The sequence below is a fragment of the Octopus sinensis genome, linkage group LG6 (genome assembly GCF_006345805.1).
Source record: "Octopus sinensis linkage group LG6, ASM634580v1, whole genome shotgun sequence".
Classification (NCBI taxonomy): Eukaryota; Metazoa; Mollusca; class Cephalopoda; order Octopoda; family Octopodidae; genus Octopus; species Octopus sinensis.
Genome location: NC_043002.1, coordinates 248,134 through 260,579, shown reverse-complemented (window position 1 = coordinate 260,579; position 12,446 = coordinate 248,134). Strand labels below are relative to the sequence as shown.

Here is a 12,446-nt window from a genome sequence, read left to right as displayed (position 1 = left end):
AATTTAGGGATAGATAGTTCAGAGGCATGTCATTCAGGGGCAGGTCATTCAGGGTGCATGTAATTAAGAGGCATGTAATTGAGGGATGTAATTCAGGTGTTTGCAATTCAGGGCAGGTAATTCAGATGCATGTAATTTAGGGGAGGTATTCAGGGGTATGTAATTCAGGTGTATGTTATGAGGGGCAGGTAATTCAGGGGCATGTAATTAAAGGGCAGGTAATTGAGGGGCAGGTAGGGGAAGTCATATTCGGGAAGGAACGGAAGGGGGGTCAGGGCGCATAATTCATGGGCGTGTAATTGAGGGGAAGGTAATCCAGGTGCAGGTGATTTAGAGGAATGTCATTCATTGGCAGGTAATCCAGGGGCAGGTAATTCAGAGGAATGTAATTCAGGGGCATGTATTTCAGGGGAAGGTAATTCAGGGGTAATTCAGGGACAGGTAATTTATAGGAATGTCATTCATGGGCAGGTAATTCAGGGTTAGGTAATCCAGGGGCATGTAATTCAGGGGCAGGTAATTCAGGGGCATGTAATTCAGATGAAAGGTAATTCAGGGCAGGTAATCTAGATGCAGGTATTTCAGGGGCATGTCATTCACGGGCAGGTAATTCAGGGATATTTAATTCAGAGGCATGTCATTCAGGTGCAGGTCATTCATGTGCATGTAATTAAGAGGCATGTAATTGAGGGGCAGGTAATTCAGGGCCATGTAATTCAGGTGTTTGTAATTCAGGGTCAGGTTATTCAGTGGCAGGTAATCCAGGGTTAAGTAATTAAGGGGTATGTAATTCAGAGCAAGGTAATTCAGAGGCAGGTAATTGAGGGGCATGTAATTAAGGGGCATGTAATTCAGGTGCATGTAATTTAGGGGCATGTAATTGAGGTGCAGGTAATTGAGGGGCATGTAATTCAGGTGTATGTAATTCAGGGGCATGTAATTCAGGAAAGGTAATTTAGAGGATTGCCATTCAGGGGCAGGTAATTCAGGGTTAGGTAATCCAGGGCATGTAATTCAGGGGAAGGTAATCCAGGGGCAGGTAATTCAGGGGTAATTCAGGGACAGGTAATTTAGAGGAATGTCATTCATGGGCAGGTAATTCAGGGGCATGTAATTCAGGGGCAGGTAAATTTAGGTGCAGGTAATTCAGGGTATGTAATTTAGGGATAGATAATTCAGAGGCATGTCATTCAGGGGCAGGTCATTCAGGTGCATGTAATTAAGAGGCATGTAATTGAGGGGCAGGTAATTCAGGGCCATGTAATTCAGGTGTTTGTATTCAGGGTCAGGTTATTCAGGTGTAGGTTATTCAGGGGCAGGTAATCCAGGGTTAAGTAATTCAGGGGCAGGTAATTCAGGTGCAGTTAATTCAGGGGCATGTAATTCAGGTGCATGTAATTCGGGCATGTAATTGAGGTGCAGGTAATTGATGGGCATGTAATTCAGGTGTATGTAATTCAATGGTAGGTAATTCAGGGGCAGGTAATTCAGGGAATTCATGGGTGGGTAATTCAGAGGAATGTAATTCAGGGGCATGTAATTCAGGGGTAATTTAGAGGATTGTCATTCAGGGGCAGGTAATTCAGAGTTAGGTAATCCAGGGGCATGTAATTCAGGGGAAGGTAATCCAGGGGCAGGTAATTCAGGGGTAATACATGGACAGGTAATTTAGAGGAATGTCAGGTAATTCAGGGGCAGGTAATTCAGGGGCTTCTAATTCAGAGAAAAGCTTATTCAGGGGCATGTAATTTAGGAACAGGTAATCTAGGCGCAGGTAATTCAGGGATAGATAATTCAGAGGCATGTTATTCAGGGGCAGGTCATTCAGGTGCATGTAATTAAGAGGCATGTAATTGAGGGGCAGGTAATTCAGGGCCATGTAATTCAGGGGCAGGTAATTCAGATGCATGTTATTTAGGGGCAGGTAATTCAGGGGCAGGTACTTCAGGGGCAGGTAATTCAGGGGCAGGTAATTCATATGTATGTTATTCAGGGGAAGGTAATTCAGAGGCAGGTAATCCAGCGGCATGTAATTAAGGGGCAGGTAGTTCAGGGGCATGTAATTCATGGGCAGGTAATTTAGGGGCAGGTAATTCACGGGCATGTAATTCAGGTATATGTAATTCATGGGCAGGTAATTCAGGTGCATGTTAATCAGGGACTCAGGGGCATGTAATTCATGGGCAGGTAATTCAGGGGTATGTAATTCAGGGGCATGTCATTCAGGGAAGGTAATTCAGGGGCATGTAATTCAGGGGCATGTAATTCGGGCATGTAATTCAGGGGCGGGTAATTGAGGGGAAAGTAATCCAGGTGCAGGTGATTTAGAGTAATGTCATTCATTGGCAGGTAATTCAGGGGCAGGTATTCAGAGGAATGTAATTCAAGGGAAGGTAATTCAGGGACAGGTAATTTATAGGAATGTCATTCATGGGCAGGTAATTCAGGGGCATGTAATTCAGGGGCATGTAATTCAGGGGCAGGTAATTCAGGGGCATGTAATTCAGATGAAAGGTAATTCAGGGGCATGTAATTTAGGTGCAGGTATTTCAGGGGCATGTCATTCACGGGCAGGTCATTCAGGTGCATGTAATTAAGAGGCATGTAATTGAGGGACAGGTAATTCAGGTGTTTGTAATTCAGGGGCAGGCAATTCAGATGCATGTAATTTAGGGGTATGTACTTAGGGGGTATGTAATTCAGAGGCATGTAATTCATGGGCATGTCATTCAGGGGCAGGTAATTCACGGGCATGTAATTCAGGTGTATGTAATTCATGGGCAGGTAATTGAGGGGCAGGCAATTCAGGGGCATGTAATTTAGGGGCAGGTAATTCACGGGCAGGTAATTCACGGGTATGTAATTCAGGTGTATGTAATTCAGGGGAGGTAATTCAGGTGCAGGTTATTCAGGGACAGGTAATTTATAGGAATGTTATTCATGGGCATGTCATTCAGGGGCATGTAATTCAGGTGTATGTAATTCATGGGCAGGTAATTGAGGGGCAGGTAATTCAGGGTTAGGTAATCCAGGGGCAGGTAATTCAGGGGCATGTAATTCAGGGGCATGTAATTCAGATGAAAGGTAATTCAGGGGCAGGTAATCTAGATGCAGGTATTTCAGGGGCATGTCATTCACGGGCAGGTAATTTAGGGATAGATAATTCAGAGGCATGTCATTCAGGGGTAGGTCATTCAGGTGCATGTAATTAAGAGGCATGTAATTGAGTGGCAGGTAAATCAGGGCCATGTAATTCAGGTGTTTGTAATTCAGGGGCAGGTAATTCAGGGGAAGTTAATTCAGGGTCAGGTTATTCAGGGGCAGGTAATCCAGGGTTAAGTAAGGGGTATGTAATTCAGAGCATGGTAATTCAGAGGCAGGTAATTGAAGGGCATGTAATTAAGGGGCATGTAATTCAGGTGCATGTAATTCAGGAGCTTGTAATTGAGGGGCATGTAATTCAGGTGTATGTAATTGAGGTGCATGTAATTCATGGGTGGGTAATTCAGAGGGATGTAATTCAGGGGTAATTCAGGGAAGGTAATTTAGAGGATTGTCATTCAGGGTTAGGTAATCCAGTGGCATGTAATTCAGGGGCATGTAATTCAGGGGCTTGTAATTCAGAGGAAAGGTTATTCAGGGGCATGTAATTCAGGGGCAGGTAATCTAGGTGCAGGTAATTCAGGGGCTGGTAATTTAGGGATAAATAATTCAGAGGCATGTCATTCAGGGGCTTGTAATTCAGAGGAAAGGTTATTCAGGGGCATGTAATTCAGGGGCAGGTAATCTAGGTGCAGGTAATTCAGGGGCTGGTAATTTAGGGATAGATAATTCAGAAGCATGTCATTCAGGGGCAGGTCATTCAGGTGCATTTAATTAAGAGGCATGTAATTGAGGGGCAGGTAATTCAGGGCCTTGTAATTCAGGGTCCGGTTATTCAGGTGCAGGTTATTCAGGGGCAGGTAATCCAGGGTTAAGTAATTAAGGGGCATGTAATTCAGAGCAAGGTAATTGAGGGGCATGTAATTCAGGGGCAGGTAATTCAGGTTCAGGTAATTCAGGGGCATGTCATTCACGGGCAGGTAATTCATGGGCAGGTAATTTAGGGATAGATAATTCAGGGTCAGGTCATTCAGGTGCATGTAATTAAGAGGCATGTAATTGAGGGGCAGGTAATTCAGGGCCATGTAATTCAGGGGCAGGTAATTCAGATGCATGTAATTTAGGGGCAGGTAATTCAGGGGCAGGTACTTCAGGGGTATGTAATTTAGGAGCAGGTAATTCAGGTGTATCTTATTCAGGTGTATGTTATTCAGGGGCATGTAATTCAGGGGCAGTTAATCCAGGGGCATGTCATTCACGGGCAGGTAATTCCGGGGCAGGTAATTTAGGGATAGATAATTGAGGGGCATATCATTCAGGGTCAGTTCATTCATGTGCATGTAATTAAGAGGCATGTAATTGAGGGGCAGGTAATTCAGGGGCATCTAATTCAGGTGTTTGTAATTCAGGGACAGGTAATTCAGATGCATGTAATTTAGGGCCAGTAATTCAGGGGTATGTAATTCAGGGGCAGGTAATTCAGGGGCATATAATTCAGGGGCATGTAATTCAGGGGCAGGTAATTCAGGTGTATGTAATTCAGGGGCAGGTAATTTAGAGTAATGTCATTCATTGGCAGATAATTCAGGGACATGTAATTCAGGGGAAGGTAATTGAGGGGCAGGTAATTCAAGGGCAGGCAATACAGGGTCATGTAATTCAGGGCCATGTAATTAAGGGGCAGGAAATTCAGGTGCATGTAATTCAGGGCCACGTAATTACCTCCCTTAAGTAGTTATCTCCTTTAAGTATGTAGTTATTGTAATATACGCTTTGTCGCTCTGAGACTCTTTCTGTTATTTCACTGCGACCATGGTGGAGCACCACCTTTAGTGAAGCAAATCAACCCCAGGAATTATTCTTTGTATGCCTATTACTTAATGTATAGGTCTCTTTTGCAGAACCGATAAGTTACGGGGACGTAATGTTCGATATACTGATTTAGTAGGTATTTATTTATCGTAAGAATTTCAATTATCATAAATTATGGGCTAGGAAAAATACTAGAAACTTTTTTGATAGACCTATCGGGGCTCCTTGTGTGTGTGGGACTGTTTTTATTTATGTGAGTGTGGGTATTTTCATTTCAGTGTTTGTGTGTGAGTGTTTTTCTTTCTGTGTGCGCGAGTGTGTGAGCGACTGAGTGTTTCTATTTGTTTGTGTGTGTACGTCACTTACAACTACAACGAACACTTCGACCATTTGTAAGATACCCACATTTGTGAACACTAAATACTAAATCAAAATAAGTCAATTTATTGCACCTTTATATACACACACACACACACACACACATGTATGTGTTTGTGTATTTATATGTCGTATATAGCGTAGTATATATATATATATATATATATATATATACATACAGATATACGTGAATATACCAACACACGTATATGTAGTATCTAAAACAAAAAAGAAACCGTAAGGGATGGAATGGGAGTTCATTCCGTTTTATTAAGAAAACTTGCATCTGTATGTGTGATAGTACGTGCGTGCATTCTCGTGTGCCCTTCGAGTGCGAACATACACAGACACACACCACACACACACACACACACACACACACACACACACACATTTAAACATATATACGACGAGATTCTATCAGTTTCCTTCCACTAAATTCCATCACAAGGATTAGCTAGGCCCTGGGCTACAATAGTAGACAATTGTAGAAGATGACAGGCAGTGGGAATGAACCCGAAACCATGTGGTTCGTAAGCAAACTACTTACAACAGCCATTCCTACGTCGATATTCATATATACGACGGCTTCTTTCAGTTTCCCTCTACAAACTCCACTCAGAATACATTGGTCGGCCCTAGGCTATAGTCGAATACACTTGCCGAAGGTGCAACGCTGTTGGTTTGAACTCAGCACATTGCGGTTCGTGAGCAATCATTCTCACAGAAATGCGCGCACAAACAGACACAGAATGTCGCGGTTTAAAGGTCAACATGTTTAAAACATAAATACCTACGAGTTTGCGTATCTGCATGTATCTATGTGCCTGGGTGCGGACGTGTGTTTCCAGAATGTCTCAGTTTTAAGGTCAACATATTTGAAACATAAATAGGTACGAGATTGCGTCTTTGCATGTATCTATATTCGTGGGTGCAGACGTGTGAGTGTTTGTGCGTGTGTGAGCACAGTCCACCTATACCCAAGCTGGTTGCATCGTCTCATAAGAACCAGCCGTGAAAGTTCCGGACCACATTAATGAACTCATTTGCATACAAACAATTAGGTCTCGCCTTGAAATTGTCCGGTTAACAAACAGTAGTGTCTGAATGGGAATTAGCTTGCTTACCTAACAAATGTTTTCGAGTTCAGTCCCACTGGGTGGCATGTTGGGCAAATGTCTTCTACTATAGTCTCGGGCCGACCAAAGCCTTGTGAGTGGATTTGGGAGGCGGAAACTAAAAGAAGACTGTCGTGTGTATATATATATATATATATGTAGCAGTAAGAGTGGCTACGTAGCTTGCTTTCCAAATACGGTGTTTCTGGTTCTGTCCAACTACGTGGCCCCATGGGCAAGTGTCTTCCAATATAGCCTCGGACAGACCAACGTTTCTGAGTAGATTTGGTACACCGAAACAGAAAGTAGCCCGTGGTATATAGATAGGTGTGTGTGTATATATATATATAGAGAGAGAGAGAGACAGGTATATATTAACAGATATAGATATTTAAACATATATGGGATGGCCATAATGGGACATCCGACTCACTAGAGAGAGCAGTTAAACTCAAAAAAATCGTAAAATCTATGTCATGTCTGAATAATATATTCGAAAGTTACTACCTCTTGCTCATTATAATTTATTAAAAGTAATGTAATTATATGTAAGGAAAGTAACTCTGGAAGATGCTATCTAGTTATCTCCCTTCCGAGAGTTAATTTCTCCGGATATATTTTTATTGATAATTTATAATATTCAAGGGAAGTAACTGTAGAAGATACTTTGTAGTTATGAGCCTTAAGTATGTAGTTATCGTAATATACGCTTTGTCGCTCTTAGACTCTTTCAGTTATTTCACTGTGACCATGGTGGAGCACCGCCTTTAGTGAAGCAAATCAACCCCAGGAATTATTCTTTGTATGCCTATTACTTAATGTATAGGTCTCTTTTGCAGAACCGATAAGTTACGGGGACGTAATGTTCGATATACTGATTTAGTAGGTATTTATTTATCGTAAGAATTTCAATTATCATAAATTATGGGCTAGGAAAAATACTAGAAACTTTTTTGATAGACCTATTGGGGCTCCTTGTGTGTGTGGCACTGTTTTTATTTATGTGAGTGTAGGTATTTTCATTTCAGTGTTTGTGTGTGTGTGAGTGTTTTTATTTCTGTGTGCACGAGTGTGTGAGCGACTGAGTGTTTCTATTTGTGTGTGTGCGACACTTACAACTACAACAAACACACCGACCATTTGTAAGATACCCACATTTGAGATCACTAACTACTAAATCAAAATAAGTTCAATTTATTGCACCTTTAGTGGCTTCAGATGTTGCTCATATTTTTCCCATGTGTCGTCAATGTATTAATTTCACAAGTGGATGACAGAAATTCTAATACTGGCGTGGAGGGAGCTGATATTCTAACTGCGAGTGCAAAGCACCCAATACCCCTCTACATTCTGAATAAATTGTATGTTTATGCTAGTTAGGGTTTTATGTGTGGATGTGTAACTGCGTTTTCATTTCTGTGTGTGGGTGCGTATGTTTGTGTGTGACTATTTTCATTTCTATTTGTGTGTGTGCATGTGTAGGTATGTAACTGTTTTCATTTCAGTGTTTGTGTTTGTGTGAATGTTTTTATTTCTGTGTATACGTGTGTGTGAGCGGATGTTTGTATGCGACAATTACAGCTACAACAAACACTTTAAGCATCTCTAAGATACCCACATTTGCAGATCCCTAAGTTCTAAATGAAAAGAAGTTCAATTGCACCTTTAGTGACTCCAGATTTGCGAGTGTTAAGCACCCCGTATCTACATACCTGGATCGGCCATAATTGGCCTCATTCGGAGATCTCTCGGGTGTGGAATATTTATGACTATAGAAGTTAACTTGTTACAGGTTTTGTTTTTGGCTCAACTTTTGTAGATTTTGGGAAGTCCATAGATGTTACTGGCTTTGCAGTCAAATCTAGTCAAGCAATTTGTCTCCTTTTTTGTTAAACCGTGTTGGAACTGGTGGATAAGAGTAGACAGTTTGGTCATTATCTTCGATTGACTGTAGTTGTTGATGCTTTTAACCGATACAGGTGTGTTTTACTCCCTGTATTTTAGCGGTTCGGCAAAAGAGAACAAGTTAGAATAAATACTAGGCTTACAAAGAATATGTGCTGCGGACGATGTGCTCGATTAAAGGCGGCGCTCCAGTATATATATATATATATATATATATATATATATATATATATATATATATATATATATATATACAGATATACGTATATACATATACAGATATACGTATATATACCCACACACGCATATATATATAATCTAAAACAAAAAAGAAACTTGATTATGTCCGAAGAGTAGTACTAGATAACATTATTACTTTATATATTTGTGGGGTGTCGTGAAATATAAATGATCAGCTAGTCAATGTTTATTTGTTAAAGGTACCAGCAGATTACTTGGATGTGTATGTGTCTCTGTTGGTGTGCGCATGGTCGTGTCTCCTTTCGCTATTACAGAAATTACAATATGAAACGTATTATATGACGTTTAGGAGATATTTTCAGCTATCTCCCTAGTGAACAGGTTAAAGAATTTTGTCGCTATTTACTCTTTTACTCTCATTTACTTGTTTCAATCATTTAACTGGCCATGCTGAAACAACACCTTCAGTCGAGCATATCGACCCCAAGACTTATTCTTTGTAGGCCTAGTTCTTATTCTAACAGTCTCTTTCGCTGAACCTCTAAGTTATGGGGTCCTAGACATATAAATATATACACACACACACACATGTATATAAAAGTACGTAGTCGCACACACAGAAATAGAAATACACACATCTAACCCTAACCCAGTTTCATCTCCCTTTGGCATTTAAACTTAAATATAAAAATGAATCTCAAACCAAGGAAAGTAACTCCCTCTACATCTCTTACTTGACAAGAGTTACATCCGTTGATTCATACTAATATAATTTAACATTAAGATACGTAAATAGTGTTTGAATAATAATAGGCTGGAATGGATTAGGGTTAGATTTAGGTTTAGAAGACAATTGGACAAGATGCGAGGCAGTGGGAATGAAACTGAACCCATGTGGTTCGTAGGCAAACTACTTACCACATAGCCTTTCCTGCGCCGATATTCATATATACGACGGGATTCTTTCAGTTTCCCTCTACCAACCCTACTCAGAATACATTGGTCGGCCCGGGGTTATAGTTGAATACACTTGCCGAAGGTGCCACGCTGTTGGATTGAACCCAGCACATTGAGGTTGGTGAGCAAACACTCTCACACATGCGCGAGCGCAAACAGACACAGAGATGAAAGCACACATATTGGCTGACCCAAACACTCATAAAATTTCTTCAGAGTGTCACGGTTTTAAGGTCAACTTATTGAAAACATAAAATAGCTTTGCATGTATCTATGTGCATGAGTGCGGAAGTGTGGGTATTTGTGCGTGTGTGAGCACAGTCCACACATACCCAAGGTTGTCGCATCGGCTAATGTGACCCAACCGCGAAAGTCTGTTTTACCCAGACATACACATACAGATATACGTGTATATACCCACGCACGTATATGTAGTGTCTAAAACAAAAAATAAACTAAGGGATGGAACGGGAGTTCTTTCCGTTTTATTAAGAAAACTTGCATCTGTATGTGTGATAGTACGTGCGTGCATTCTCGTGTGCCCTTCGAGTGCGAACAAACACACACACGCACACATTTAAACATATATATGATGGTATTTTTTCATTTTCCTTCCACTAAATCCAATCACAAGGATTAGGTCGGCCTTGGGGTACAGTAGTAGACAATTGCATAAGATGACAGGCAGTGGGAGTGAACAGCAAACCATGTGGTTCGCAAGCGAACTACTTTACAACATAGCCATTGCTACGCCGATATTCATATATACGACGGCTTCTTTTAGTTTCCCTCTACACACTCCACTCAGAATACTTTGGTCGGCCCAAGGCTATAGTTGAATACACTTGCCGAAGGTGCAACGCTGTTGGTTTGAACTCATTGCATTGTGTTTCGTGAGCAATCATTCTCACAGAAATGCGCGCACAGACACAGAATATCACGGTTTAAAGGTCAACATGTTTAAAACATAAATAGCTACGAGTTTGCATACATGCATGTCTCTATGTGCATGGGTGCGGACGTGTGTTTCCAGAATGTCGCAGTTTTAAGGTCAACATATTTAAAACATAAATAGGTACGAGATTGCGTCTTTGCATGTATCAATTTTCGTGGGTGCGGACGTGTAGGTGTTTGTGCGTGTGTGAGCACAGTCCACATATACCCAAGGTGGTTGCATTGTCTTATGGGAACCAGCCGTGAAAGTTCCGGACCCCATTAATGAACTCATTTGCATACAAACTAGTAGGGCTCACCTTGAAATTGTCCGGTTAACAAACAGTAGTGTCTGAATGGGAATTAGCTTGCTTACCTAAAAATGTTTTCGAGTTCAGTCCCACTGGGTGGCATGTTGGGCAAATGTCTTCTACTATAGTCTCGTGCCGACCAAAGCCTTGTGGGTGGATTTGGGAGACGGAAACTAAAAGAAGACTGTCGTATATATATATGTAGCAGTAAGAGTGGCTGTGGTATGTAGCTTGCTTTCCAAACACGGTGATTCTGGTTCAGTCCAACTACGTGGCCCCATGGGCAAGTGTCTTCCATTATAGCCTCGGACAGACCAACATTTCTGAGTAGATTTGGTACACGGAAACAGAAAGTAGCCCGTGGTATATAGATAGGTATATATATATATATATATATATATATATATATATATATATATATATAAGAGAGAGAGAGAGAGAGACATAAGTATATATTGACAGATTTATGTATATACATTTAGATATTTAAACATATAAGGGATGGCCATAATGGGACATCCGACTCACTAGAGAGATCAGTTAAACTCCAAAATAGCGTAAAAGATTGTCATGTATGAATAATATTTTCGAGAGTTATTTTCCCTGGATATTATAAGTTAAGTAAAAGTAGTAAAATTATATGTAAGGAACGTAACTCTGGAAGATGTTATCTAGTTATCTCCCTTCCGAAAGTTAATTTCCTTAAGTAATATTTTATTATTGTTAAATTTTAATATCTAAGGGAAGTAACTGTAGAAGATACTTTGTAGTTATTTCCCTTAAGTACGTAGTTATCGTAATATAGACTTTTTCGCTGTTTGACTCTTTCATGGTGGGGCACCGCCTTTAGTCAAACAAATCAACCCCAGCAATTATTCTTTGTATGCCTATTACTTAACGTATAGGTCTCTTTTGCAGAACCGATAAGTTACGGGGACGTAATGTTCGATGTACTGATTTAGTAGGTATTTATTTACTGTTAGAACTTCAATTATCATAAATTATGGGCTAGGAAAATATTAGAAACTTTTTTGATATACCTATTAGGGCTCCTTGTGTGTGTAGGACTGTTTTTATTTATATGAGTGTGGGTATTTTCATTTCAGTGTTTTGTGTGTGTGTGTGTGTGTGTGTGTGTGTGTGTGTGTGTGTGTGTCTGTGAGTGCTTTTTTCTGTGTGCGCGAGTGTGTGAGCGACTGGGTGTTTCTATTTGTTTGTGTGTGTGCGACACTTACAAATGCAACAAGCACTTTGACCATTTCTAAGATACCCACATTTGAGATCACTAAGTACTAAATCAAAATAAGTTCAATTTATTGCACCTTTAGTGACTTGAGATGTTGCTCATATTTTTCCCATGTGTCGTCAATGTATTAATTTCACAAGTGGATGACAGAAATTCTAATACTGGCGTGGAGGGGGCTGATATTCTAACTGCGAGTTCAAAGCAGCCAATGCCCCTTTACATTCTGAATAAATTGTATGTTTGTGCTAGTTACGGTTAGGGTTTTATGTGTGAGTGTGTAACTGCGTTTTCATTTCTGTGTGTGGGTGCTTATGTTTGTGTTTGTGTGTGTGTGTGTGTTTGTGCGTATGTTAGTGTGTGAGAGTTTGGATGTGTTACCGTATTTTCCATTTCTATTTGTGTGTGTCTGTGTTTGTGCATGTGTAGGTATGTAACTGATTTCATTTCTGTGTTTGTCCGCGTGTTTGAGTGTGTGAATATGTA

The 12,446-nt window shown here is 40.6% G+C and overlaps 1 long non-coding RNA gene across 1 annotated transcript; it reads left to right on the top strand.

Annotated features, from left to right (window-relative positions):
* The first annotated feature begins 294 nt into the window (after window positions 1-294).
* LOC118763695 lies at window positions 295-4,537 on the top strand. The gene is made up of 4 exons (XR_004999452.1): window positions 295-385; window positions 517-547; window positions 2,394-2,664; window positions 4,203-4,537. It is a non-coding gene; the product is annotated as an uncharacterized LOC118763695 (long non-coding RNA).
* The last annotated feature ends 7,909 nt before the right edge of the window (window positions 4,538-12,446 follow it).